Source organism: Protopterus annectens, chromosome 6.part0 (genome assembly GCF_019279795.1).
Source record: "Protopterus annectens isolate FY-2018-M chromosome 6.part0, PAN1.0, whole genome shotgun sequence".
NCBI classification, from domain to species: domain Eukaryota; kingdom Metazoa; phylum Chordata; order Ceratodontiformes; family Protopteridae; genus Protopterus; species Protopterus annectens.
The window spans coordinates 1,801,243,723-1,801,249,722 of record NC_056737.1 but is presented as its reverse complement, the minus strand read 5'-3'; the positions used below and the strand labels follow the sequence as shown (position 1 = coordinate 1,801,249,722).

The following is a 6,000-nucleotide window of genomic DNA, read 5'->3' as shown; positions in this document are numbered from 1 at the left end:
CACTCTGTGGAGGATACCATGCGTGCTGTATCAGCTGCCAAAGGTACAGAACAAAAATTGTTATATACATTTTACAAATAACATAATGATCATGTCTCATGACAGTACAGCACATACTTATCTTATCTCAAACCTGGTTTTCTAGCATAATCAGCATGTTTTATGTGCTAGATATAGTTTAGTGGTAGAACAGCAGGAGCCATGATCTTGAAGGTCCAGGTTCAGTGATGAGTAGGGATTTGGTGAGGCCTTAGTCCTCTAAAGCTACTAATTGATTCAGCAGTTCTGTTGAGCACTGGGCCACAGGGAGAGTGTTGATGCATCCTTCCTACTTGATGTAATGTGTCACAGGGAGGAATATGCTCCTGTCCTTAGCTCTGTGTAAACTCCACAGTGAGCCAGAGTCATGAATGTAAAAGATATCTGTACCTATATTTATATCTGTCTATCTTTCATTGTATATAAATATATATCTATATTATACACACATGCGCATGGTGTGTGTGTGTGTGTGTGTGTGTGTGTGTGTGTGTGTGTGTGTGTGTGTGTGTGTGTGTGTGTGTGTGTGTGTGTGTGTGTATGTATGTATGTATGTATCTATGTACAACTGTATTCATTTAGGAGACAAACTTGCTATGAGGTGTTGGAATTTTAAGGGGTGCAGACAGATACTTTTTGCATGTTTCCAGAGACCATGAAGTTTGTTTCATGGTAAATGGCTGTATACATTTGTGTAGTACAGAAGAAGATTTGGGAGAAATAAAGTAGTTCAGTGTAAATTCACAGTACCCTATACTTAGCTTCATGGCTAAAGCCCTGCCTATGACTCACCCAGATGACCTAAGTCGTATAAGTAGCTTAGATTCTAGAGGAAAGTTGGGTTTCAGTGGCATGTGTCAACTTGCCATCCCAAAAGGATGGAATAAGGAAGGGGTGCATGCTTGGGCACACTCCCACAGTTGAGCCCTTGTGGAGACTGGGGACACATTGGGGGTGCTATCTGCAAGGGTGGGAGGACAATGGCTGTGTCACACATGAGGTGTGAATGATACACTACATTCAATGCCATCCACTGGACATTACATGCATGATCTGGGAGAAGGGGTTAAGTCTTCAGAGAAAAACACTTCCTCCTCAACAGTGTGACACAGCCTCAGGATAACACAATCTCTTCACTAGCCTCAAAGCTGATCAGAGATAGAGTGGGGGAATAAACTAGTTCAATAGTCCTGGTCAACGAGGAGAGGTACTTGGAGCAGCTGATGATCAGCTGTGAGGGAGCCAAAAATCACATGGAAAACAAATTCCTGCTCTATATATATATATATATATATATATATATATATATATATAGATATATATATATATATATATAAAACATTTATTTAAATCACTTTCAAATTGTGTAATAGATATCCCATCTCACTGAAACCATTTTGATAACCAGCATTAGTCTGAAATAACTCACTTACCATGTAGTTGATACCACATCTCTGACCCCTGTCTTTTCATAGGTTTATAGATTAGTACTAGGCTAACAGCCTTTATGGACCATTTTAAGCCTAGCCAATTACCCCATGTGAGAATCAGACCCTGTACCAAGTAACTGTAAGGTAAACACATTAACCATTATGCCAACCTCCCACCCTTTTGTATTTGCATTATACTGCATTTATATATCATGTACCATATACTTAATCTCTGAGCCCCTGTTTTGAACAGGTTTACAGGGGTGTAACTTACAGTACATATATACTGTAGAAAAACATTATTATCTCTTAAACAAGGGAGAAAAGTTTACTGCTAAATGGGGAAAAATGCTGACCTTTACTGGGTAGTAAGATACTATTTGAGAAAGTCCTAGTGTCAAAGGGTCAACTGGACAGGTGCTGCAGAAAGGGTGGCATGAAAATTGCAGAAAGGGTGCCATGAAAACTGAAGTTGGTCTCTATGATACATGCAGTTGATAGCAACAGCTGTAGCAGGAATCAAACAAAACTTATTTACAAAAAGTGTGTAAGTCCTTTAGGAATAAAAACCTTGTTGCAGTGAGTAGCAGATACACAATTTGTGCCAAACCTTTTAATGTATACCAACTTTCTGAAATCCATCTATTTGCTTTATACCAGAATGAATGGAAAAAGAGCCATACAAGAGATAAAGAGACAAAGAGAGTGAGGGAGCTCTTGGCACTGTATCTAATAATAACCAGTGTCTGGTTACCAAATGACGTAGAAAAGAGGCATGAAGGCAACCGGAATAAACTGGTGGGGCATAAATAAATTAATAACTAGAAGGACAGAAAAGCCAGTGTCACCTGCAAAACCTTTTCTGGAATTCTGTATGAAGTTCTGGAGGTCACATTTCATGAAGGGCATTAAAAAAACAAAACAAGTTCACTGTAAAGAAAAAAAATGATACATGGGCTGCACCGCATATATTATAACAAAATATTTGAAGAATTATATGTCTACTTACAGGTAGAGAAAAAAGGAGGGAGAAGAACAGGTGCAACAGAAATTTTCAAATATTCTTCAGGAGCAAATATAATACTAGGAAGGAAAGTATTAAAGAGACTGAAGTTAGAAGAAAAGTGAAGCATAAGATTCAGTGAGAGAGGCAAGGGGTTTTGGAATGGTAGTAAATGTGCCAGGATGTGTGAGCAGACTGCCAAACATGAAGTGAGAATAAAGTGAGAGCAGTGATTAAGAAGTGTATGGGATAATTATAAAGATAATTTACCATAGGTTCATAGGTTGGTACTAAGCTATCGGCCCTAGGACCTATACAAGCCTAGCCATAACCATTCCCTGACTATTTCTTCCCATGCTATTTACTTCCCTGGACCCCTTGTCTAGCAGGGTGACTGATGTGATCCCCGGGGTGAATTTCCTTTCTCCCATCCAATCGTCAAGGTTCCTTTTGAAGAGGGCCAAAGAGGCATTCTGCTTGACATGTACGGATAGTCTGGGGAGTCTCTGGATCAGGAACCTATCCCTCCAGCATGTTTTGTTTATTGTGATGACAAAGTTTAGATCCCTGGAGCATGTGGCTCTAAGGGATTGGGATTTCTTTAAGTGTAGCATGTCCAACAGCTCTGGGTTTGACATGGCCTTGTATGTTAAGCAGAGATTCCCTCTGAGTAGATGATATGCGACAGAGTATAGCTGGAGTTTTTTAAGCTGGTCAGTGTAGGGCATCTGCTTTAGGCCTGTGATTCTTTTAGTGAGGTATTTCTGTGGCCTTTCCAGTTGTTGCAGATGTCATGAGAGGTACATACCAAACGGGGTGTTGTATTCTATAATGGGTTTAATAAGGGATGAATACAGTGGGACAATGACCTTTTTTTTTTCTGGATGAAAAGCCCTTAGTGATGAGGTGTGCCACATAGAAGGATTTAATGACTGTTGTGTGAGGTGAGACCACTGTCCACCTGTGTCCCTAAGTCTCTTATCACACATTTGGTGTTTAGTGTACTGCCACTTATGTGGCAATTCACAAGTATATGTTTTTACCCAAAGGAGATAACTATACATTTCTTGGCATTGAGCTTGAGCCATGGCTCTGGCACCAAACATCTGTTTCTGTAAGGCCCTATTGTAGAATATCCACATCATTTAGGGATTCAATAATGGCTCCCAGTTTGCAGTCATCTGTGAACTTTGTTAGCCAGAGTCCCTTAGTGTTGGCCTGTACTTCAGAGAAGTAGATGCCAAACAAGAGCAATCCCAGGACAGAACCCTGAGGTACTCCACTTGTCACTTGTCTGGAGCTGGATTTGGAGTTGGCTACTTTTACAGTGTGGGTTCTGTCAGTAAGCCAGTTGGCAACCCATTGAGTGACATAGGGATTAATGCCCAGCTTAGTAAGTCTACATTGATTCCAGAGTGGGAGATGGTGTCAAAGGCCTTGGCGAGGTCCAGATAGGCTGTGTGGACCACCTTACCCTCGTCCATGGCTCTGGAGACTGATTTGAAGAAGTCAATCAGGTTCAGGAGACAAGATCGGCCCTTCATGTACCCAAACTAGGTGGGGTCCAGTGTTTGTAGGTTGCCAGTGTCTTTGCTTATAAGTTCCATGATAATACATTCCATGGCCTTGCAGATCAGGCTCATCAGACTGATGGGGCAGGAGTTCCCGGGATCCAAGGTGGATCCCCCCTTGTAGAGTGGGATAACTGTAGCTGTGTGCCACTCAGTGGGCACAAAGCCTGAGGTGAGGCTATGATTAAACATGACACTTAGGTGAGGTGCCAGTTCATTTTGTAGTTCATGTAGTACACAGCCTGGGATGTCATCTGTTCCCATGGATGCTGTATTCTTAGCTTTGGAGAGTGCATTTTTTACCTGTGTGGCTGTTATTACTGGAAATTGGCAATCTTCCAGTATTGAGATGGGCCTTATAGGGGGTGAGAGGGAGGGTGAAGCTGGCACTGAATTGATCTGCCAGGATATTGGCAATATCCTTGGGATCAGTATATTTAATGCCATTCTTTCGTAGCTCAAGAGCAGTTCTGAGAATTGCCATTTAGATTCTTGACATAGTTTTAGAATGCCTTGTGGTTGTCTTTGGAATCTTTGGCAATTTTATTTTCGTAACTAGCTTTGGAGGATTTTATGAGGGATCTCAGCTTCTTACTGAGGCTGGTAAGGGAGTTTTTTTCAACCTGAGATTTTTCCCTTTTCTGCACAGTTGCTTCCTTTTGTTGTAAAATTTGTTTATTGCAGGGGACCACCAGATTGGCTTCCTTTTTTTTGGAGGAGAGCATCTTGGTTCTATTTGGGATGGCACGATTCACGCATGAGTGGATGTGCTCATACAGTGCCTTAGTGTAGTATTCATCAAGCTTTCAGTTCCCGTCTGTATGGGTGTCATGAAGTTTGTCACTTCTGACTTGAGTAGCATGAAGTTGGCTTTGGAGAAGTTTTTTATGAAGGTTTCCTTACTTGGGGGTGGGATGTGGATGTTAAGGGTGATTAGCTTATGATCAGACCTGACCAACGAGGGGGTGACCATAGGTGTGGAGCATCAATTTCCCATGTTGGTAATGACCAGGTCTAGGATATTGGAGCCCCTGGTGGGACTATGGATTAGCTGATCCAGGGCATTGGAATTTATGAATTCCAAGAACCGTTGGGCAAAGATGTTGATACACGAGTAGTTTTCCCAGTTAATGGCATGGTAGTTGAAATCACCCAGTATTAGGGTGTATGGTTGTATGTTAATATTTTCCAGTATGTTTAGAAAGGTGTAGTGAGAATCTTGGGGCATGGTGGGGGATCTGTTACAAGCTACAATTTGGGTTGCAGTCTTACCTAGTGTTAGTTGCACCTGGAGAATTTCTGACGCATTGTGTTGGGCAACTAGCCTGGTGTTTTGAATATCCTTGGTGAATATGGACACTCCTCCACCTTTAATGTTTCGGTCCTGGTTTGGTGGGTGAAAAGTGTGGTAAGAGTTGTAGCCTGGTATTGCAGGGGGTGCTCTCTGGAGACTTGAACCAGGTCTCAGTTACTGCACAGATATTGATGTTCTCCATTTTTAGGAGTGCTTCGAGAAAATGCATTTTGAGTTTTAGACTTCTAGCATTGAGTAGCATTACCTACAGAATTTGCATGCTTGTACATGTTACGGTGGTGGTTTTGTCCTTTGAACTTTGCCTAAAAAAGGCACTATAGGGGTGGCAAGAGCCTTAGCCAGTAACCTGAATCCCAGGGGTGACAGGTGCAGACCATCGCTGGCAAAGCATCGTGGTCCGTCACTCATGTCATCCTAGGCAGACAGATACTCTTTGAATGTACCAGAAGCTTAGCCAATTGTTGAAGTCAATCATTTTGTCCTTATATTGTGGTATCATTCCTGGCGAAGGCAGGATGCTACTCAGGGCTAGGGTAATACCTGCCTGGGCCACATGATCCAAGAGCTCTTCCATGTCTCTTTTCATGTGGTCTAGGAAGGTACGTCTCAAGTCATTCACTCCAACATAGACAATGACAGAGT

The 6,000-nt window shown here is 42.0% G+C and overlaps 1 protein-coding gene across 1 annotated transcript in view; it reads right to left on the bottom strand.

The window, feature by feature from the left end:
* Nucleotides 1-6,000, bottom strand: part of COL3A1 (collagen type III alpha 1 chain) — a 323,606-nt gene that overhangs the window by 108,691 nt on the left and 208,915 nt on the right. The gene's annotated exons all lie outside the window — the stretch shown is intronic.